This window comes from Pelodiscus sinensis, chromosome 5 (genome assembly GCF_049634645.1).
Source record: "Pelodiscus sinensis isolate JC-2024 chromosome 5, ASM4963464v1, whole genome shotgun sequence".
Lineage (NCBI taxonomy): Eukaryota > Metazoa > Chordata > Testudines > Trionychidae > Pelodiscus > Pelodiscus sinensis.
In genome coordinates, this window is record NC_134715.1 from 119,620,088 (window position 1) to 119,642,810 (window position 22,723).

At 46.8% G+C, this 22,723-nt stretch overlaps 1 long non-coding RNA gene across 2 annotated transcripts in view; it reads left to right on the forward strand.

Moving 5' to 3' along the window:
* The window catches only part of LOC112547699 (uncharacterized), a 149,584-nt gene that overhangs the window by 113,140 nt on the left and 13,721 nt on the right, over window positions 1-22,723 (forward strand). The window contains exon 3 of one of the 2 annotated variants that reach the window (XR_012903916.1): window positions 10,354-10,459. This is a non-coding gene — a long non-coding RNA (uncharacterized LOC112547699). Of the gene's footprint in view, window positions 1-10,353; window positions 11,153-22,723 lie in introns of those variants that run through there. The other variant, XR_012903915.1, reaches the window with a different exon arrangement.

The window sequence follows — 22,723 nt, forward strand, 5'->3', positions numbered from 1 at the left end:
CCAATGAATTCATTACATGCAGATTAGCTGTAGAATAAGTGTGGTGATTGGCTGAGTAACTTCTGATGAGGCAATGACCTAAGCATTACATAAATATCTTCCTTACTATAGTTATACAAGTCACAGGTGTAATTCATAACAGCAACATGGCTGAGTCCTTAAAAACGGGAGAGCAATGAACTGCAAAACCCAGTAATGATTCAGCCTAGTGATGTTACTCTGACATTATTTTAATCACTTCACACTGACTGCACAGATATCTTAGGCCTCAGGATGACACAGAGACCTCCATGGAATCTTACTGTATAACTAAAAAGAATTACTGACCTGGGCATCTGGTCATTCCACTTAGTGATTGCATCATTTGCCCCCTTTTCTTGTTCACTTCCTGTTTATAATACAGTACAAGCTGTTAAGGGCAGGCGCTGTCTCTTCTTATGTGTTTGGAAAGTGCCTCGCACATTATACGTTCTACAGTAAGTTAAATAATAGTGTCCTTCTGTATAATCCCTGTAAATTAGTCATTGATAAATTAACTGTTTGCATCTAAATGTGACTCATGATCCTCTTGGTGCCAACTGGCAGAGAGCATGGGGAGTCCAACAAGTTAAACAGAGGTCCTATGTGTCAAATACATGCTGAATAATCCATGAAAGGGTGGCACACAAGGTCTTTAGCAAGAGGCAGTAACCCACTGGTGGTTGTTATCATGGTGAAATGTATGGATGGCTAATATATAGAAATTAGCCAATTAGCTTGTCATAAAATGGGATTTTCAGGTCTCTCCTCCACGTCGGTCTTCTCTCCTGAGTCTCCGGTCTCTCACTCCATCTCTCTCTCTCTCTCTCTCTCTCTCTCTCTCTCTCTCCTCCTCCTACTGTATCCCCCCCTCTCTCTCAGCTCTCCTCTGCCTCCTGCCTCTCTCTCTGTCTCTCTCTTTCTCTTCTCCTCCCCTTCCTGCCTCTCACTCGGGGGACCATGCACTCTCGTGCTGCATGGGGAGCCCAAATGGTCACTTGCTCCCACGCAGTGGCCTGGCTGAGCAGTGCCGAAGTCAGCTGACCCCCATGGTGGGAGACGAAGGGGGACGGAGCGGTGATGTTCACAGCCGGGGGACGGGGCCTGGAGCCGCTGTCACGCTGCACATCACCGCCCTGCCCCCCTTCCCCTTCCCCTCCCACCATGGCACTCGGCTGACTTCTGCGCCGGTCAGCCGAGCCACCGCAGGGGAGCAAGTGGCGCAAGCGACCATTTGGGCCCCTCATTCCTCATGCAGCACGAGCCGCCCAGAGGAAACAGCCAGCATTTCAGCGTTACAGACTCAGGGTACGTCTACACTACAGCGCTAGTTCGAACTAACTTAGTTCGAATTAGTTAATTCGAACTAAGCTAGTTCGAACTAGCGCATCTAGAACTAAAAACTAGTTCGAACTAGCGTTTTGCTAGTTCGAACTAGCGCGTCCACACTGATTGGACGCAGGGGGGCATTTAAGGGCAGCTGAAACCGGTTCTGGCAGGGCATCAGGTCAGCAGTTGCTTTGTGTGGCTGCTGTCTGAGGCTATCTGAGGCTCGTGCTTAAAGGGACCCCCCCTGGACAGCCGGTTCTCAGCTTTTCCTGCTTGCTTGCCAACCTCGCCGAGGGACAGCAAAGCGTCGGTCTCTGTGCCCGTCTGTGTCGGTGCTTCCCTTCGGGGGGGCCGCCGCAGGTGGCAACATGGAGCCACGGCTCGCCCTGCACCTTCTGGTGCACGTTCTGGACTTGCTGCTGCAAGCCTGCCAGCAATGGCTCGAGGCTGCCTGGCACCACCTGGGGAACGTCAGCCCCCTGCCTCTCCGCCTGGCCGCCCTGGGGGCCGTGGAGGAGCCGCGGCAGCGCCCCGGCACCGGCGTGCCCCGCCGCATCTGGCGTCTGGACACCAGCAGCGACTGGTGGGACCGCATCGTCCTGGAGCACTGGGACGACCGACAGTGGACCCAGAACTTTAGGATGAGGAGGGACACCTTCCTGGAGCTCTGCGAGTGGCTCGCCCCTGCCCTGCAAAGAAGGGACACTCGCATGAGGCCCGCCATCCCCCTCCAGAAGCGGGTGGCCATCGCCCTCTGGAAGCTCTCCACGCCGGACAGCTACCGATCCGTCGGGAACCAGTTCGGCGTGGGGAGATCCACTGTCGGAGCAGTGCTCATGCAGGTACGGCGCTCGTCGGCCACCGAGCCGGGGGGGAGGGGGGCTGCGAGGAGGGGATGGGCCGCCCCAGGGACAAAGGGGGGGGGCGGGAGGAGGCGAAGGCGCCCCGCACCGGAGGGGTCGGGCTGTCCCGGCCGTACTACACGCCGCCAGGGGGGTTGCTTCCGGGAGTGGGGCGCGGGGCACTGCCAGGGCACGCACGCTCCCAGCCACCCGGGCGCCCCACTGATTGACGCTTTGCTGTGTCTCTCTCCGCAGGTGGTCAAGGCCATCAACCGGGTGCTGCTCCGCAGGGTGGTCCGCCTCGCCAACCCGGATGCCGTCATCCGGGGATTCGGCGCCCTCGGCTTCCCCAACTGCGGGGGGGCCATCGACGGGACGCACATCCCCATCCGTGCCCCGGAACACCAGGCGTCCCGGTACGTGAACCGCAAGGGGTACTTCTCCGTCATCCTGCAGGCCGTATGTGACCACCGGGGACAGTTGACGGACATAAATGTGGGCTGGTCCGGCAAAGCACACGACGCCCGGGTGTACCGGAACTCCTCCGTGTGCCAGCGGCTGCAGGACGGGACCTTCTTCCCCGACCGCCACATCAGGGTCGGGGACGTGGACATGCCCGTCTGCCTGGTGGGGGATGCCGCCTACCCACTGCAGCCCTGGCTCATGAAGCCCTACACGGGACACCTCAATCCCTCCCGCCAGGCCTTCAATAACAGGCTGAGCAGGGCCCGCATCGTGGTGGAGGGGGCCTTCGGGCGACTGAAAGCCCGCTTTCGATGCCTCCTCACCCGTCTGGACCTGGCCGAGCACAACATCCCTCCCGTGGTGGCGGCATGTTGTGTGCTCCACAATTTGTGTGAGCGGAAGGGGGAGGCTTTCTTGCCAGCCTGGATGGCTGAGGCTGACCGCATGGCTGGACACTACGGTCAGCCCCGCACCGCCGCCGTCCGGGAAGCCCAGCGGGGGGCCATCCGGATCCGGGAAGCCCTGCGGGAGAGCTTCCAGGTGGAGGAGGAGGAGGACTGACCTCTCCCTGCATGCCCCACCGGGGCCTTCTTCCACCCTACCCCCCCCTTCCCCTTTCCCCTCCCTACCTACTGTCAAATAAAGACACCTGTTTTTCCAACAAAAACGTCTGTTTATTTCACAGAACTGGGGTGGGGGAGGGAGGAATGAAGGTGGGAGAAGGGAGGGGGAAACCTGGGACGAGGGAGCTGGAAGGGGAGGGGAGGGAAGGGAGGAAGGGAAAGGAAAGCTCAGGGGTGGGAGTCTGGGTGCCTCTCCCGTCTCGCCACACTGCGGGTCCGGGGGCGTCGGTGGGGAATGGTTGTGGAGGGGGGGGCAGAGAGGACAGGGGGTGTGGAGGAAGCAGGAGCGGAAGCAGGAGGAGCAGGAGGAGCAGGGGGAGCAAGAGGGGGAGCAAGAGGGGGAGCAGGGGGAGCAAGAGGGGGAGCAAGAGGGGGAGCAGGGGGAGCAAGAGGGGGAGCAAGAGGGGGAGCAGGGGGAGCAAGAGGGGGAGCAAGAGGGGGAGCAGGGGGAGGAGGAAATGGGAAGCGGTCTAGCAGGCTCTGGAGGTGGCCTCGCAGGGCACGGCCCTGCTCCTCCAGGGCCTCCAGACTCCTCTGGCGCAGCCTGAGGTCCTCCTGGACCCAGTGGTCCTGGAGACGGAGCTGTCGGTCCAGGAACCGGAGATGCCGCCTCTGGTAGTCCTCCTGGTTCCTGGCTGTCCTGCTTGCCCGGGCGCGGGCGGCTGCTGCAGGCGGGGTGGTGCGCCCTGCAGTCCCCGGTGCTGCAGCTGTGGTGCAAGAAGACCAGCGGTCAATTACCCCAGGGGCCCAGGTGTGTGAAACCCAGCTCCCCTCTGCAAGGCCAGGGCCCCTGCAGGATCCCCAGCTGCTGCTCCGTAGTGGGCAAGGCCCAGGCGCACGGTCCCGGGGCTCCCTCTCGCCCCAGCCCCCCGTACACATAAGGGGAACACGAGGGTACTCACAGGTGGACGCCTCCCCGGCCTCTGATGATGCAGGCGAGCGGCTCTGTGGGGTGCCTCGGGGGTCCCGGGTCCTGGGAAGGCTGGCAGCAGGCTCCTGGCTCTCAGAGCCCTCTTCCTCCTCCTCGGTGTCCAGGAGCGGTCCCTCTGCCCCGGGGTCAATCACGTCCCGGGGGGCAGGGACGGCATGAGGCCCCAGGATGCGGTCCAGGGCATGGAAGTGGGGGCAGGCCTCCGGGTCAGCCCCTGGCAGGCAGGCCCGGGAGTAGGACTGCCGCAAGTCTTTAATCTTGCAGCGCACCTGCTCCCGGCTGCGCTGGTGGCCCCTGGCGGCCAGGCTGGCAGCCATGCGTCCATAGACGGCCGCGTTCCGGTGGCTAGTGCGGAGATCGTGGACATTTGAGGCTTCCCCCCAAACCTCGATGAGGTCCACGATCTCCGCACTTGACCAGGCGGGCGCCCGCCTTTTGCGCCCCCGGGCAGGCTCCCGGGAGCCGCCAGGCTGGTCGTGGGGAGCAGTGGAGGGCTGGGAGCCCTCGGATGGCTGGCTCATAGTGTGGCAGGTGCAGGCTGTGCAGGCACGGGTGCTTGCAGCCTTGCAACTGGCACAAAGTGAGTAGCCAGCCCGTGGCCCTTTAAGGGCTCCGGGGCCGGGAGGGGGGCAATAGAGTTTCCCTGGTGTTGGCCAGAGTGGCCACCAGGGAAACCTGGGAAGCCTTAGCCTCCCACTAGTTCGAACTAAAGGGCTACACAGCCCTTAGTTCGAACTAGCTAGTTCGAACTAGGCGTTAGTCCTCGTGAAATGAGGTTTACCTAGTTCGAACTAAGCGCTCCGTTAGTTCGAATTAAGTTCGAACTAACGGAGCGCTAGTGTAGCGCATAGGAAAGTTAGTTCGAACTAACGTCCGTTAGTTCGAACTAACTTTCTAGTGTAGACATACCCTCACAGACTTTGGGCTACTATATATATGATTATGTACCTATACTCAAAATTATGTTCTTATATCTCTGGGATTGGGGCAGGCCAGTAGGAGGTGATTTACTTCAGAAATGTTCCTGTGAAGAAGGAGGTAACATGCTTATCTCTCTGTTTAGTCATATGTGCACTGTTTAGTCATTGTTTGCATGCTGAGCCAAATGGTAATCAAGAGATTGCAAAATCTTGAAGAGAGGAAGTTTACAGGCAGAAGTAAACTGCAGAAGGGGCTCCTGTGAAGACAGTGGATTGTTGGGGGGATCTGAACTAGGGCAAATGGGTCCCCTCAATCTTTCACCAAGAGGGCACGCTGACTGCATGATGTCTCTCGTGAATGGAAGGTCATGGACAAGCCTGGCTGAAAAATGATGCAAGGACTTTGGGGGAGTATTGCTCTATAGGGCGTAAAAGTATCTAGTTAATTAAGCTAAGGTTGTAGAATGTGTCTTATGATTTTATTTTATATGTAACCCTTTGTTTCCAATAAGTCTACTTGCTAACACTTGAATTTCTGATCTTTATTAGACAAATGTTTGCTTGTATTCATTATAAACGTACCTTCGTGATGTGTTTGAAGCAGAGCTGAGATCTGAAGTATAAATGGTCAGTTGGCATGTACTACTTTTTTGGGGTCGGCAAATCCATGAATCTCATGGATTGGGATGTGCCTATCACTAACCTCTACAGCAGGAGTGGGGAGTCCTTTTTGGGATGGGGGCCACTGGCCCACAGAAAAATCAGTCGGGAGCCCCACACACAAGTGCAAATAAAAAAAATTTTTAAAAAAAAGAGAGAGAGAGAGAGAAAGACTCCCTTTACTTCCCTCATACTCCACAGAGGGGGAGAGCACTGAGGCTCAGGGCTTAGCCCCAGGGCCAGATTAACTCTTCTGGGGGCTTGGCACAGTCCATTTTGTGGGCCCCCCAAAGCTCTGGGATGGGGCAAAAATGAGGGGATTCAGTGTGTAGGAGGGGGCTGCCAGGGAGCAGGATGAAGAACTGAGTTTAAATTACTTATCCAAGATCATATTGGGTCTTGAAATTATGCCACTCAAATCCCAAACTAGTGCTCCAACCCCAGGATCAGCCTTCTTGTTTACAGCTCAGCCTCTGCCATGACTGACACATGCTTTATCTTCTGGATAAGGGAGAAGCGGTTTACCTAGACTTTAGTAAAGCATTTGATACTCTCACATTTACCTTCCTATCAATAAACTAAATACGATAAAGTTTAATAAGGACAAAGGCAAAGTACTCCACTTAGGAAGGAACAATCTGTTTCACACATACAGAATGGGAAACGATTGTCTAGGAAAGAGTACTGCAGGAAGGGATATAGTGGTCATAGTGGAACACATGCTAAATATGAAACAGCAGTGTGACACGGTTGCAAAAAAAGCAAAAACGATTCTTAGATGCATTAATAGAAGTGATGTGTGAGCAAGACACGAGAAGTAATTCTGCTCTACTCTGCACTGATTAGGCCTCAGTTGGAGTATTGTGTCCAGTTCTGGGCACCACGTTTCAAGAAAGATGTGGAGAAATTGGAAAAGGTCCAGAGAAAAGCAACAAAAATGATTATAATTCTAGAAAATATGACCTGTGAGGGAAGACTGAAAAAACTGGGCTTGTTTAGTTTAGAAAAGAGAAGACTGAGAGGGGACATGATATCTGTTTTCAGGTATCTAAAAGGGTGTTACAAGGATGAGTGTGAAAAATTGTTCTCTTTGGCCTGTGATGATAGGACAAATGCAATGGGCTTAAACTGCAGCATTAGAAGTTTAGAATGGACAGTAGGAAAAACCTCTTAACTGTCAAGGTCGTTAAACACTGGAATAAACTGCCTAGGGAGGCTGTGGAATCTCCATCACTGGAGATATTTAAGAGCAGGTTGGATAGACACCAGGGATGATCTAGACAGTGCTTGGTCCTGCCATGAGGGCAGGGGAATGGATTTGACGATCTCTCGCGGTTCCTTCCAGTTCTAATATTCTGATTCAATGATGCTATGCCAATCCATGGCACAATCTAGATCAGCTAAAGAAGATGCAATGTTAATCAAACTACAGGAAAACAATCTGCATTTGTATATTAATCTAAGCTAATGAGATGCAGCAGACATTGTCAGATGAAGCATACATACACTGAAGCAGTATAATCTATGTGGCTACCTACACAATGGGAGTGAGACATTTGCAAAGAGTATCAACCCTTTGTGCCTGTATAGCTGCATGCAGCTCCCAGGGTAAAGCTATAAAGGGAAGGAGCTCTAGAAGGGAAGTTGTATGGAGCTATTAAGCTTTTATTCAAGGGAAGGAACAGAACAGGGCTGGGGAACCTAAGGCCTGGGGGCTAGATGTGGCCCCTGGCTTCCCTGCATGCAGCCTGAAAGGCTTGGGGCTCCTCCCCTTGCACTGGGGAGCCTGCACTGGCACTCCAGGCCCTTGCTGTCCACCTGTGGGACTGGAGCATACAAAGCCTACTAGCCTGGGCATCTCCCCCCTCCCCCCCCCCCCCCCCGCCTCAGGCCCTGGTATACCAGGGGAATGTGTGGGAGTGTGTAGCTCCTGACTGATTTTTCTGTGGGTCAGTGGCCCCTGATGCAAAAAAATGGTTCTCTACCCACGTACTAGAGGGAGCCATGAGAAGAAACTGTCAGGGGTTTCCAAGAAGCAAGGAAGATAGAGGTTTGACCAAGATGCCGGACAGTAGGATTGCCTGGTGCAAGGCCACACTGATTGTCCTGGTGCTGCTCTTAAGTTTTTCACTCCTTGCTCACTTTTGACTCTTACCTGCAGTGGGGAGCACAGGACAGAAGAGTTGTGGCCTTGACAGTCCTCTTTGAAAGGCCATGGCATCTTTTCCCATAGGGCACACAACATGAACATTACCTGTGCACTGGATTGCAAACCCTTCTCCCCACACACTCCTGATGGAAGAAACTTTGTCCCCTCTAGCAATGTTGGGATAATTTTCTCAAAAGAGGCAAGTTGTGCCACTTTTAATCAGGCCAGGTTCGTACCGACATCAATTAGAGCAGTGGTCCCCAACCTTTAGAGGCGTCCGGCGCTGGCATGTGCCCCAGGGCGGGGGCCAGCGTTGCCCGAGCACCTTGTGACGTGGGCCTGGGGCCGGCGCCGCCGCCTGAGCCACGCGCCTGGGACCGGCGCTGGCGCCGCGCTCCCGCATGTGCCCCAGGGCTGGGGCCGCCCGAGCACTGCGCACCAGGCGCCGGTGCGTGTCGCGTGCCTGGGGCTGGCGCCTCCAGTGCCATGGCACCCGCGAGTACCGTGTTGGGGACCACTGAATTAGAGTTTGGCTTGAGTTAGTTAGGAAGAAGAGATTTGATCCTTTCAGTCAGACACATGGAGTGCATGGCCCTGAGAGGGAGATAATAGGAAAGCCAAGAAGGAAGGTTCCATGTCATATGGAGGGAGAGAAAAAGATTTATTGAGGGATGCGAACACGTGTCAGATATGGCATCTGGCAAACAGTCTTTTGAACCTAAGGCTAGATCTACACTGCAACAGAAAGTCAAAGTGAATAATGTAGCTGGAGTCAATGTATTGTAAGTAGAGTTACTACAGGCTCCACCCCATAGGTGGTCAATGGAAGAAACTCTCCCATTGAGTTCCCTTATTCTTCTCACCTAGAGAAGAATAACAGGATTGATGGGAGAGCCATCTGCAGTTGAATTGGCAGGTCTTAATTAGACCTGCTAAATCAATCACCAGTGGATTGGTATCATAGTGTCAATCTAGGCTGTTGTGTACATATAGCCATGACAATAAGCATGTTCTGGTAGCTAGGGCACTGCATTGAGAATCAGGACACCAAGGTGCTACTTTCAACTCTGCTACTGATCTGTGATGTAACCCTGGACAATGCAATTCATCTTTCCGCACTTCTGTTTCTCCTCCCACCATTTATTTTTCTTGTCTACTTAGATTGTAAGCTCTTAGAGCTAAGGATCATGTATACCATGCACTCAGCATAATGGGTTCCCAGACTCAGTTGGGCTGCTGGACACTCCTAGCCATTCAAATAAAAGCCAATTACCTTCTCCTTGTATGCATAACAGATGTACCTGCTTCTGAAAGTGTTAGAGACACAAGGTGGATGAGGTAATATCTTTTATAGGACTAACAGCTCGGTGAGAGAGCTGTGAGTCTTAAACAAACAATATTTGCAAAGCATTTTGTGATTCTTGAATAAAAACCATTAGGATTTATATTCTTTTAAATAAGAGCCGAATTTGATGCTGTGGGCCAGATGCACCAGCTTTTGGAGACTATGGAGCTATGTTAATATACATCAGCTAAACATAGGGCCCCTATGGTTTCACTGCAGGATCCAGGAGCAGCTGGTTTGTGAAAAGACAAGGATCTTCACAAACAAGAATCACATGCCAATAGAAATACCTGCTTAAAAATAGGACCTCACTAATATCAGGCCAAACTAAGCTCTGGGTTACACTAAGTGTAACCCCATTGATGTCATAGAAGTGTAAGGGGCAAAGTAAATAGAGATTGTAATAAAAGTTCTCTTCCTTCATTGGGAGCAAAAATTCTTGAAGCTTTTATGCTAGCCATGAGGGAAGGGCTTCCTCCCAGGCAAAAAGTTCCCATCATTGTTCTTTTTTTTATAGTTCCATTTTTCAAAAAGTAATTTTGAAATGTTCTGTGAAATGCAGGGGGTGAAGTTGCTAATCAATCATCCCGTTCTGATATTGTTTAATTAAAAATCACTGCTATTAGTCATCCACTACCCTACCACTAGGACTGGCCTGGCAATGGCTTAACATACTTTAAAAAGGGAAATTCAGAGGAGGTTCCCCCTCCCCATTGTTACAGGAGGAGAGCTCAAACATAGAATGTAAGGGAGGGAAGAGGGAGGTTTCCTTGTTAGTTTCTGAGAAGATTAATCCAATATTTTACATGTAGGCGGTTTCTGTGCTCTCTCTGCATAAATCCCACCCCCCTTTTTAAGCATTGGAATGAAGCTATTGTATGAATGACTCTCAGCCTCCAAAATAGAATCTTTGTTAACTTGCATTTTGCTCTTTGCAGAGCTAGAACTCTTTAAAGGTTCCATAATGGAACCTGAAGACAGATAGAATCTACCTTCTCTCAGATTTCATTATGAAACAGAATCTTCCTCAGAACCCATCAATAGATTGACTGTTTGCCTTCTTTCTAACAGGTCTCATTACATACCTGCTTGCTGGGTGCATTCTACTGATTGAGAAATGATCCACAATACCAGAAAATATTCCCAACAAATAGTTGAGCCCAGCCTGGGAAGAAGGGTGAGATGATTTTCAGTTACACCACTCTTCATGTTTCGTGATATCATCCAGGTTATCCAAACTGGAAGATACAGGTTTTAAACACTCAAAAATTTGGTGGGGTGGAGCAATATGGTTGGGCTACAGATTTTGCCTCAGCCCATCCTAAAGATAAAGGCCAGTTGTCAAGTATAGGTCCAGATTCTGATTCTTCTACATGCCAGTGATGCTGGAAAACCATATAAAATGCTTTTTAACATCCCTAGTGAAGACTGCCAAACTGACCATCGATCACTCTCCTGTTGTCTCTGGTTCTCCACTGGAACAGGATGAATATAGGGAGTTGACAGGAGAGTTCTTTTTGTCAACCCAGTGCAGTGTGGACCCTGTGGTAGAAGAATCTAAGCTCCATCGTTTTGAGGGACACTACCAATGCAACTCAAATTGCATAACAAGGTTAACTTGTCCTTGTAGGGTAAACCTGCTCTTAGTTTTGAATGCACCCAAGTCTTTGTGCATGCAAACACAGGAAAATTGCATTCTCCTGAGTAAATGTCAGAATTCAAGATGCAGCTTTTTCACTCACAGCTGATCTTTGCATATATAAAAGTTACAGCTGTCAAAAAGACAATGCTAAAAATTGTGGATACTTGTTTGGAGTTAAAGTTCTGAAAATGTGGTCATAAATAAGGTTCAAGCAGAAGCTTCTTGTAAATGATGATTTCCAAGGGGATTTTGTTGTTACTTCATTTAACCAAACTATTACTTTACTATGAATTACAGAATGGTGAAAAGATAAAATTATCCTCTGCGTTTATTTTTCTTTTTAATTCGTTATAATATTTGGTTTGCGCTGTTAATAAACATGGCGCTAAAGAAATGAAATATATACCAGCTGGTTATAGGCTAAAAGTGATTATGCTAATGTTTTATTCATATGAAATTTTAATTAAGCTTTTGCTGTAATTACACTCTCATCATCACTGTGTGGCCTGGAAATACATATGATTTATTGACATATGGGATAGTAGAACCATCTTCTATTAAGTGATGTATGGACAAACACTTGACTGGACGACTTTCACAGCTCCTGGTGTGTCCTTTTAAAAGGTCTCAGAGGGGTGGAAAATGTATCAAAAGATATCAGTCACCACCACTCCCAGAAACTTTTGAAGACAAAGCTATATTTTCCATTTCAGGTCTAACAGTACGTTGCCTGCTGTGCAATCTTTATCAGCATTTTAGGAGAAAAAAAATAAACATTGGCTAACCTCCAAGTCTCCAATGACAACAGAATAAATGTTAGAAGCAATGAAAGATGGATGTTTAAAAGAGGAGGATTCATTATGCATGACATAATTCAGGCAGTTTCTGAGCCTAATACATAACTAGGGCAGCATGTTATGTGCTTTCATTTGTATAATGGTTCCCTCACTCCACTCTGTACAATCTTTGAACCTGCTGGCCCATGACTTTCTTTTGAATGATGACATTGTTATTGTTCAAAAGCTTCAGAGGGGTGGCCAACTTAGTCTGTAACTGTAAAAACATAAACAACGAATAGTTTTGCATTACCTTAGAGACTAACAAAACATGATCGTATCATGAGCTTTCATAAGCACAACCCACTTCTTCAGATAAATGGAGTTATTAAAGGTCCAGTTTCTAAATAAATAGGGGATGGGGTTGCTCATTAAACTCCCTGATACAACTCAGGACCAAATCTATACAAACATACTCCCTAATGCCCAACCAGGAGTTTTCTAACTGCTACCCAAGATACACAAACCTGGAAATTCCAGACAACTCATCTCAAGCATTGGCACACTTACAATAGGATTATCTGGCTATATTGACTCTCTCCTCAGACCCTATGCTGCCAGCACACCTCGCTATCTTCAAGACAGCACCAACTCCCTGAGGAAACTACAGAACATCAGTAATCTTCCTGAAAACACTACGCTGGCCACCATGGATGTAGAAGCTCTTTACACCAACATTCCACATGAAGATGGACTACAGGTTGTCAGGAACACTATCCCTGATGACACCACTGCACACCTGGTTACAAAGCTCTGTGACTTTGTCCTCACCCACAACTATTTCCGATTTGGTCAATGTATATCTTCAAGTCAGCAGCACAGCCATGGACAGTTGCATTGCCCCACAATATGCCAACATCTTTACAGCTGACCTTGAACAATGTTTCCTCAGCTCTCACCCTCTTGCACCTTTACTCTACTTATGCTATATTGATGACCTCTTCATTATATGGAGCCACAGAAAAAAGACCTTTGAAGAATTTCACAGGGATTTCAACAACTTCCACCCCACCATTAACCTCAGCCTGGACTAGTCCGCACAGGAGATTCACTTCCTTGACACTACAATACAATTACATGATGGAAAAATTTCCATCTTATACCGGAAACCTACGGACTGCCTTATACACTTACCTACATGCCTCTAGCTTCCATCCAACACACATTTCTCAATCTACTGTTAGACAGAACCAGATTTGCTCCAGTCCCACAGACAGAGTGTGCTGGACAGAAAGCAGAATTTTTACCCCATAGGAAATTTTGACATTTTTCAAAATTAGTTTCTGGAATTACTGTTTAAAATAAATAGAATGTTGAAATATTGAAACATTTTCCAAAATCAACTATCTCAAATCAGAAATTGTGAAACAGAGGGTTGTGATGAGGTGTCTGCTCCACACTGGCCTTTTAAGATAAAATCCAGCCCTAGGAGAGGGCTAAGAGCAAAGTCCACAGCTGTGGTTGATATTGCCAATTAGGGCCCAGCTGTGGGCTATATAAATGAGGGCACCAGGAGGCAAAGAGGGATGGACTTGCTCTAGCTAGGGAGCAGGAGGGACCTGGCTGCCAGGGAAGCTGGGGTCTTCCTGGGATAGAGCAGTGCTGGGAAAAGGCAGATAGGGCTGGGGCACTCTGGCCTGTCCTCACTCCCAGGCTGCAGGTCCTGAAGCAAGGCTTCAGGGTTTTGGGGCTATGGGGTGGCAGCCAGAATAGGCAAAGGGCACCAGGTCCACACTCCCTTGCCAATGATGAGTGGACATTTCAGACTGCAGTTTGTCTCTGTGGCAGGGGCTAGATGAAGAGTGACAGAGGGTCTCTGAGGCAATGTGGGTATAGAGGAATTGGAGGTTTCCTTGGAGGGGAGGACCCCAGAGTGCAAAGAGTTATTTATTTATTTATTTAAATATTTTACCCTGCCTTTCTATTAAAATATTCAAGGCGTCTTACAAGAACAAACAAAAAAAATTCAAATATATATAAAAATTTAAAATATGAGAATTTAAAATATGAGACCTCAGAGGGACATAACCAGCTAAAAACATATAGAGAGGAGGAACACACACATACAGACTCAAACATTAATAAAAGCACGAGTAAAAAGGGTAGCTTTAGCCTGACGCCGGAACAACGCTAGCATTGGCGCCATGCGACTATCCCAAGGAAGAGAATGATAAAAACTCTCCCCCTCCCAGAAGGGGGATGAGAGACAACAATAGTGGGCATTGCTGGAGGGCACTGTCCTGAAGAAGATGTCACGGTCTGACAGCGATGCCGGTCTGGAACGGAAATATGGAGTGAGGACACGAGGAGACAACCAGCCAGAGGGAGGCACCCTGTGAATGAACTAATTCCCAGTACTACTGGCAGGAGGGACTGTGGCAGTGAGTGTCCACTCCATGACAAGGGTTTTGTTTGCGTCTAAATCATCTGGAATATCAAAATATTTTTCATTTCCACTCAACATTTCACAATGGAAAATTTCATTGGGTTTCAAAATTTTGACTTGAAATCTACTTTTGTGTTTTGATTCTTCCAAATGAAAAATCTGAACATTTTAACTGAATTTCAACATTTTGCTGAATAACTTTTGACACAAACCACATTATTTGATGGAAACCCTTTTTGTGTGACAAATTTCAACTTTCACATCAGTGATAATCAAGCTACTGAATACACCAGTAAAGGATTTTCTTGTGATACATACTAGAGGATGAGCAGGCATTCTTTGAGTGGACAACATTGTAAGTGTCACTTACTTACTTGTCTTTAACAAATTTCTTGACTAATATCTGGTGTCCTTAATTACCTTCATTCAAAAATAGAGCCTCCATACATACCGCAACCAGCTCATAAGATAAATATATATAAGTTATGGAAATTGTTAGGCTGGTATCAAATCTTACTAATCTTTCTCCCATGTAATCAGTTGTCCATAATGAGTATCGAATTGCTATTTCTTTGTATAGTACCTAATGACGCTAAGTGTTTTTTGGGGGTGCTACTACAGTGCAAATAATTTAGCAAGTTGAAATCTGAGATGAAAGTTTGGTGACCTTTCAGTGACCTCTGACAGAAAAAGTCACTGTTCAGACTTGTTTCTTTACCCCTGTATTCAGCATCTCATACTAAACAGGCAAGTGTGTTGTACTTCAAGATTGTAGCTTAGTATAATTTGGAAGCTGTAAGTCTGTCAGTTTCCCTTTATAGATGTCTGTCCTATGTTAGACATTTGCAGTTTATATAGATCACCTTTTGGCATTTCTACCCCACACATTTTAATGGCAGCTGGAATTCTTGTCACATACAAGCTCATTTGTCAAGTTTGCAGTTTATATAGATCACCCTTTGGCATTTCTACCCCACACATTTTAATGGCAGCTGGAATTCTTGTCACATACAAGCTCATTTGTCAGGCTATCTTGCTTATGAGGTGAAGGCTGTTTCAAGCATGTTTCCTTTCAAGGGAGCAGAACTCAACTCAAACCTGCTGGAGGTGACTCAGTGGGTGCTTATTTTGGGGAGACTATATCTCTCCCTACTTTACTTCCATGACTTGATGTGATATCAGCCTTTTATACAGTTTACAGATGCTTTTCCTGATTTTCCTTCTAGCGAAAGGTATCAAAAAGTTCTAGAGCACACATCTCTTGTGAGGCTGGGTGGGAGCAATCGCTCTCTCATCCAACTTTCATTGGAAGTAGCTCCTTTTTGGGGCTGGGGATTGACTTCTTTCCTGAAGACTCTTAAACATGCTACACAGCCTTTAGGGTGTTCATCACATATGATCTCCACAGTGGGTCAGGAAGGGGACTGTAAGCCTAACAGGCTTCTGATGTTCCACTGCAATATTTGCTCAAAGACCATCCCCCTCAAAAATCCCTTAAGGTGTGACATTGATTTCTGCTGTCCCTGCAGTGAAGTACATCAGGAACTTTTATCTCCGTGGAAAGAAATACCACCATGCGAAGACACTGGGGCAGATCAAAATATGGCTGGTTCTGATTGATTTCATGCATGATTGGAGAATGAAAAAGCCCAAACCAGAGAGCTGGTCACAGCTATAAAGAGTCAAATTCACCCAAACACTGGGCTACATATGAAGCCAGATTCTTGGAAGTAGATCCACTGGCACCAGGGATGAATGTGGCCCTTTATTTCTAAAGGCAAAACCTACAAGAGCAATCCTGTAATAGCATGTTGCTATTACAGTGCTGATGTGTTGTGGCTCTGGAGACATGCCTGAAAAAGGTTGTTGTTAATCCCTCATGTTAAATGAGCAAATACATGGCTCTTCTTGATTAACATAAGGACTTAAAATGTGTTGCAAGAGTTAATGGTCCACTTCACCATGAATGGTCTTTTGCAACATAGATCAACTCATCATGCTGAACAATCTGTTCCTTCTTGTATTTAGGTGTGACACCATCAGTGCCTTTCCCAGACATGAGAAGAGGTCTGTGTAAGCTGGAAAGCATGTCTCTGTCACCAACAGCAATTTGTCCAATGAATACATTGTTTCTCTGAAAAGGTTGTGTGCATTCAAGCTGTGATTTGTAGTTTATCTGCCATCACAGGCAAATAGTGTTGCCATTTCTAAATATTCTAAGTCTGGCCATGAGAAAACATAAGACTGGCTTAAAACAGCAGTGGGCAAATACCGACCCATGGGCTAGATGTGGTTCTCCAGGTTAGCCCCAGTGGGCAGCCACCACTATATTTACCTGCGCCTCCATGGGTATAGGCATTTGTAGCCCCTATTGACTGTGGATCATTGTTCCCGACCAAAGCAGAAGCAGCAGCCCAACCTCCACACTATTGCCCACCCGGCTTAAAATCATCAGATTACTTTAAAAATAATTAATAGTGGGTTCTTTTAATTGCATGTTGGTTTTTCATGCCTGATTGTTCACTTGCTTCAAGTTTTCAAACTTTTTTTTCTGCAATCTTGCGAGGGTATTTTTAAAGGAAATTAAGAGTGTCGTGCAACAGCATGATTGTAGCAGGTGGGCTATGTCTACACTGGCCCCTTCTCCGGAAGAGGCATGCAAAGCAGGCAAGTCAGAATAGGGAAATCCGCGGGGGATTTAAATAAACATAGCTGCCGCTTTTTTTCCAGCTTGAGGAAAAGCCGGAAAAGAGCGTCTAGACTGGCGCGATCCTCCGGAATAAAGCCCTTTTCCGGAGGATCTCTTATTCCTACTTATTCCTACTTATTCCTATGAGGCCATGCCCTCTCTGTGGCTCTGTCTCTACTCATCTATTCCTCCCAAGGCTCCATCCCATAGCCAAGCCAGAAACTAGGGAGCCAAGTCAACTCCACCTTCTTGTGGTGGGGGGCCTGAAAGCAGCTCCTGACTCAAGTTCTCCTCCGAAGGACAAGGGGAGGGTCTACAGCTCCACATAGCTGCCCAAGTGGCTCTTACCCTGACTTGGCTCCAGCTTCCAGCCTGGCCCAGTGGTGAGACTTCTGGGATGGGGAAGAGCAGGAAAGAAGGATTGGGGTTAAGCCTATGGCAAAATGGATGGGCCAGGCCCATGTACTTTCAAAAGTGGGAAGGCCATGAAACTCCCCTCCCAATTCTGGCACCCCTGACACCAAAAATATCCATTCGTTGGTTGTCTCCCCCCACCCCCAATTATTCCCATGCACAATGTGGCAAATGGAGTGGCTATGGCTGGACTTGGGAGGGGAAAGAAGACAACGAAGAGCAACAGTCTTCAAGGAGAGCAGGCTTAGGGCACAATTTTGGCATCCCTCTCTTAAAACCAGGCAGGAAGTGACCCAGTGGGCTCAACGTCTATCTTTTGCTATTACAATGGGGGTGGATCCCATTCTTCCCCTCCACTATTGCCTCATAGTCATTCCCATAACATATTATGCTCCCCATCGTCACTATATTCCATCTCTCATGTCAATCCAGAACAAAGTTCATGTCCTTTTTTCTCAAGAGCAACTCTGAAGAAGTGGGTTGCCCCGGCCCCCCACAAAAGCTCATAGAATCATAGAATACTAGGACTGGAAGGGACCTCGAGAGGTCATCGAGTCCAGTCCCTTGCCCCCATGGCAGGACCCAGTACTGTCTAGACCATCCCTGATAGACATTTATCTAACCTACTCTTAAATATCTCCAGAGATGGGGATTCCACAACCTCCCTGGGCAATTTATTCCAGTGTTTGACTACCCTGACAGTTAGGAGCTTTTTCCTAATGTCCAACCTAAACCTCCCTTGCTGCAGTTTAAGCCCATTGCTTCTTGCTCTATCCTCAGAGGCCAGGATGAACAAGTTTTCCCCCTTCTCCTTATGACACCCTTTTAGATACCTGAAAACGGCTATCATGTCCTCCCTCAGTCTTCTCTTTTTTAAACTAAACAAACCCAATTCGTTCAGACTTCCTTCCTAGGTCATGTTCTCTAGACTGATAATCATTCTTGTTGCTCGTGATACCATCTACATATTTTGTTAGTCTTTAAGGTGCTACTAGACTGTTAGTTGTTTTTTAAGCTTTTTCTTTTTTAAGATTATTTCTTGCTGCTGTTATTTTCCCACTGTTAAATTCACCATCGACTTTAATTAAACATCTCTGGCCTTGAAAATGTGAAAAAAAACTTCTTTTTTTAATGCATGAAAAGCCATTAAGCAGGTTTTTCTAATCTCTCACCAGTGTAAATTGAGCTTTCATTATACCACAAAGTAAGCTTCAGAGTTTTAATTAATTTCTCTGCTTGCAAAAGCATAACAAAATTAGTCATGTAGATCAATAAATTGTACCTTCCAACTTGTTTTTTAATTAAATTAGTGCCATTGCATTCAGAGCGATGATCTATTTTCCTGTCACATGGTCTCTCCAGTTCTCCCCTCATCCACTTCTGATTCCTTGTTAAATGCACAGGTGGATTTCAAGCAGGGCACAATAGATGAACTTACTAACCAACCATTCTGAAACTGGCTACCTATAATTAATTAGTCCTTCAGAGAAGCCATTCACTCATATATATTGCAAAACAAGGAAGAATGAGAAGACTTTATGAAACAAGAAATCACAAATCAATAAGGGAAAATATATCCCTGGGTTTCAAACAATACTCCTCATTGTTTTTGAGACAATTTGGGGAAAATAATAGAAATCTCATCTTATATAATTAATGCAATAGTCATAGAAATGTAGGACAGAAAGGGACTTCAATAGGTCATGTAGAACAGTATCCTGCACTGAGGCAGGACTAAGTATTACCTCAGCCACTGTGACAGGGTTTTTTCTCACCTGTTCTTAAAAACATTGAATGACAAAGATTTCACAGCCTCACTAGGCAATTTGTTTCTGTGCTTAACTACCCTTTCAGTTGGAAAATCTAACTTAACTCTCCCTTGCTGCAATTTAAGCCCATTACTCCTTGTTCATTCCTTATTGTTTAACAAGAACAACGTATTATGCTCCTTTTTATATCAATGCTTTATGTAGTTGAAGACTGTTACCATGTCCTTGCTCAGTCAGTAGAATATCAGCCTCACTGCTAGACCAATTATATTCCACAATGTTCGCCATAATTAATACATAATAGCAGCTGGGAGAGAGAAATTAAGAGGCATAGGAAAGTGGCAAAGGGAATGATACTTGTATCCTTGTGCTATTAAAGGTTATCATCAAAGAATTGTCTTGGGAAAAGTCAACTGCTCTGTAAATATGCTTTAGATTAAATGCAGTGGTGGAGGATGCATTAAAATGTGAGTACCAGTTCTTATTGAGACACAAAGAACATGTATTTAAATATCACACATCTCAACGGCAAGAGCCTTTTTTAAATGTCAGCGGCAAATCTGTTCCATCTCTTTCCATCCACAAACCAGCTTTCCAAATTGAGAGTAACTTTTGGTGTCTGCAGCCACATCCCATATAACTGATTACAATAGGTGATACCCACACAACCATGTACCCTTGATGTATTGAAAACCCAGGTTGCTATGTGGGTTTTGCTGACATAAGTTACAGGAGAAATATTTTATCCCTGTGAGAATATTCATGGCAACATCGATCCTGCAATTGATCCTGCTCACTTAATTTAATTTAAGTTCTTTGGGACTGTCTTTTTTGTTCTGTATTTGTAGCATCTAGCCCAATGGAGTCCAGATCCATGCCTGGGGCTCCTACAGACTACTGCAATACAAATGATTGATAAATATTCATAATAATAGTACCTGACTCTATATGGGGAGACCCCTGTTTCCATGCACTGACTTCTGCCATCAGTGGGGCTCTGTACTGATGCTAGGAGTCACACCTGCCCAGAGTCAGTTGTAATGTTATTTGACCCCACAGCCCCTCACTGGCATGTTAGCACAACCAAGCTGGGTCCCCAGAATAACAACAATAACGACACAATAACAGAGCTATGGGTATTTATTACCAGAAGAGGGATCCAAGGTAGCTTCCCTCTTTCCCTCAGTGTTGCCATGAAAAATATTTAGCTTTTTCCTCAGGCAGAGTGCTCCATTTATGCCAGGGCTAAGCCCCAGCACCTCTAAGCTTGGCAGTTCATAGACCCAGCACCTTTGAGCTTGCAGCCTCAGCTATGAAAATATAAAAATGACATGAGCCCAGGTGCCTAATTGCTTGAGTCCCAACACCTCTTTCATTACAAATTAAGCACTGCTCAAGCAGGAAACCCACCTCCACCATTCCACCCAACTTCTTCACCAGACTGTTTCCTCGGACAGGGTCCTTCCCACCCTCTGGGATGAGCCATACCTAGAACTCTCTTACCCGGACTGCATACTAACTCTCCAATTCAGCACACTGGTGAGCAAGAGGCCATCAGCTCCCAGTATTTGGGTTCCTCAAGTGTCAGGTGCTCAGGAGTGCAGGTGCTGGGCATAGCACCGTACGCCTCCAGGGGCACGGCTGGGTGAATGTTTGGCAAGGGCCCTGCCTCCCTGTGCACAGGTGAGTGTTGTAAGTATGGTGACAGGAAGAGTGGCTACTTGCTCTTTGCTCCAAGACATTCTATATTTCAAAGGCAGAATGTTCAGCCCCGAGCTGCAGCCTGACTGATCATTCTGAAGCTGGGTTGAATATAGAACAACCAAAGTTTCATGATTAAACCCTAAATTTGATCCAGTTTGGCTGAAAGGTCCATGATCCATTTACAAGCCCAAACTAAAGCTAGAACAGAACCATGAAACTCCCCATAGGAAGGAGTTAGGATGTAATGCAGTAACCACGCTCAGAGTGTAACAGGATATTGTGTGGGTTACAGCACTGCTATTTCATTAAGAGCTGAAGTTCTGGTGTTGCAAAGGGAGGGTAGATATTCTTAAAGGCAAAACTGGATATAAGACCAAAAGAACAGCCATACTGGGCCAGACCAAATGTCCATCCAACATGCCCAGTATCCTGTCATCCAACAGTGGCCAATGCCAAGTGCCCCAGAAGGAAGGAATAGAACAGGTAACCCATCAAGTGAGTCATCGCCTGTTAACCAGTCACAGCTTCTGGCAAGCAGAGACTAGGGACACCATTCCTGCTCATCACCATTGATGGACCTATCCTCCATGAACTTATCTAGTTCCTTTTTAACCTTGTTATAGTCTTGGTCTTCACAACATCATCTGGCAAGGAGTTCCACAGGTTGACTGTGTGTTTTGTGAAAAAAATACTTCCTTTTGTTTGCTTTAAATCTGCTTTCCATGTGGTCACCAGGAGCAGCTTGGACTAGGGGCTTCACAGGCGAAAGCTGCAGAAGCTAAAGGAGGGAAAGGTGCACCGAGTAAGTTGTTAGAGCTATGGGAGGCCCTGACAAGAAGGCATAATATAGTTGCTTTCCTGGAGCCTGGCCTGACACTTCTGCAAGAGGGGGTTAGTTGTGTGAAGTTTACTATCCTCATGTAAGGAAACTGAACATAAATGCATTATGTAAATAAAGAAATGCCACTAAGAAAATGTCAATATTCATCCACAATTTTTATCCCAAACAGGAAAATGATCTATAAGGCCCCAAAGTCTGCTACTGATTGGCAAAAGGGTAACAATACAACTGATGGTGGAATCCAGGAAAAATGTGATGATTTTCAGAGTTTGTTCCAGAAACTCACAGGCTACATCTGAGTTTCACTTTCATGTTTGGGATTCAAAGCCATTTGAACCGAAACTGGACTAAAGAGGCCAGATCTTATGCTGAGACAAACATGCATAATTTTAATACAGTCAATGGAAATTCTCCAGTTTACACCATCTGAAAATCTGGGCCAACGTTTGTACAAATCCTTAGAAAACTAAAACCACCCAGGCACCACTGGTGAACTCTCCTGAAGGAGTCATAATTTTCTAATTAATCCTTCAAAAGCTGTAAAATTCTGTTCTGGACAAAGATCCAGGTAACAAAACTTCAAGAGTTCTTGGATATTCACTTCCAACATTTTGTTTCATCCCATTGTAAAGAGAGGGACTAGGGTTTGTCAGAAAATGGGAGGAAGAAGAGGAAATTTTCTGTGGATTTTTTTAAAAAGCTTGTTTTCACTGAAATTTTCCTTAGAAACTGTTGACTTTTTGTCAAAGAAAAAATAAAAAAAAATTTGGTTTTTGGACAGAAGATGCCAAAAAACAAATAGTTTTTGATTTTCAGAGTTTGTTTTTTGTTGTTGTGGGATTTTTTTTTTTTTTTTTTTTTTGGACAGAGTCAAAAATTTCCAAAGGAAGTGGACACTTGCTGCCATAAAAGTTCATTTTGTCACAAACCCAGTTTCTGTTACAGGTTGAACTTCTGTAGTCCAGGACTCTCTGGTCTGGCAGTGAGGGAGCCTGAGCAGAGGAGGCAGTTGGAGGGGCCAGTGGGGCACCAGAGTCTACGGGGCACCAGAGCCCGTAGCTGGTGGGCGAGAGAGGCTGGTGGGGCCCCTGGGAGCTCTGGAGGAGCTGTCACAAGGCTAGCGTGGTTGCTGGGAACTCTGGTGGGGCTGCTGCAGTTTG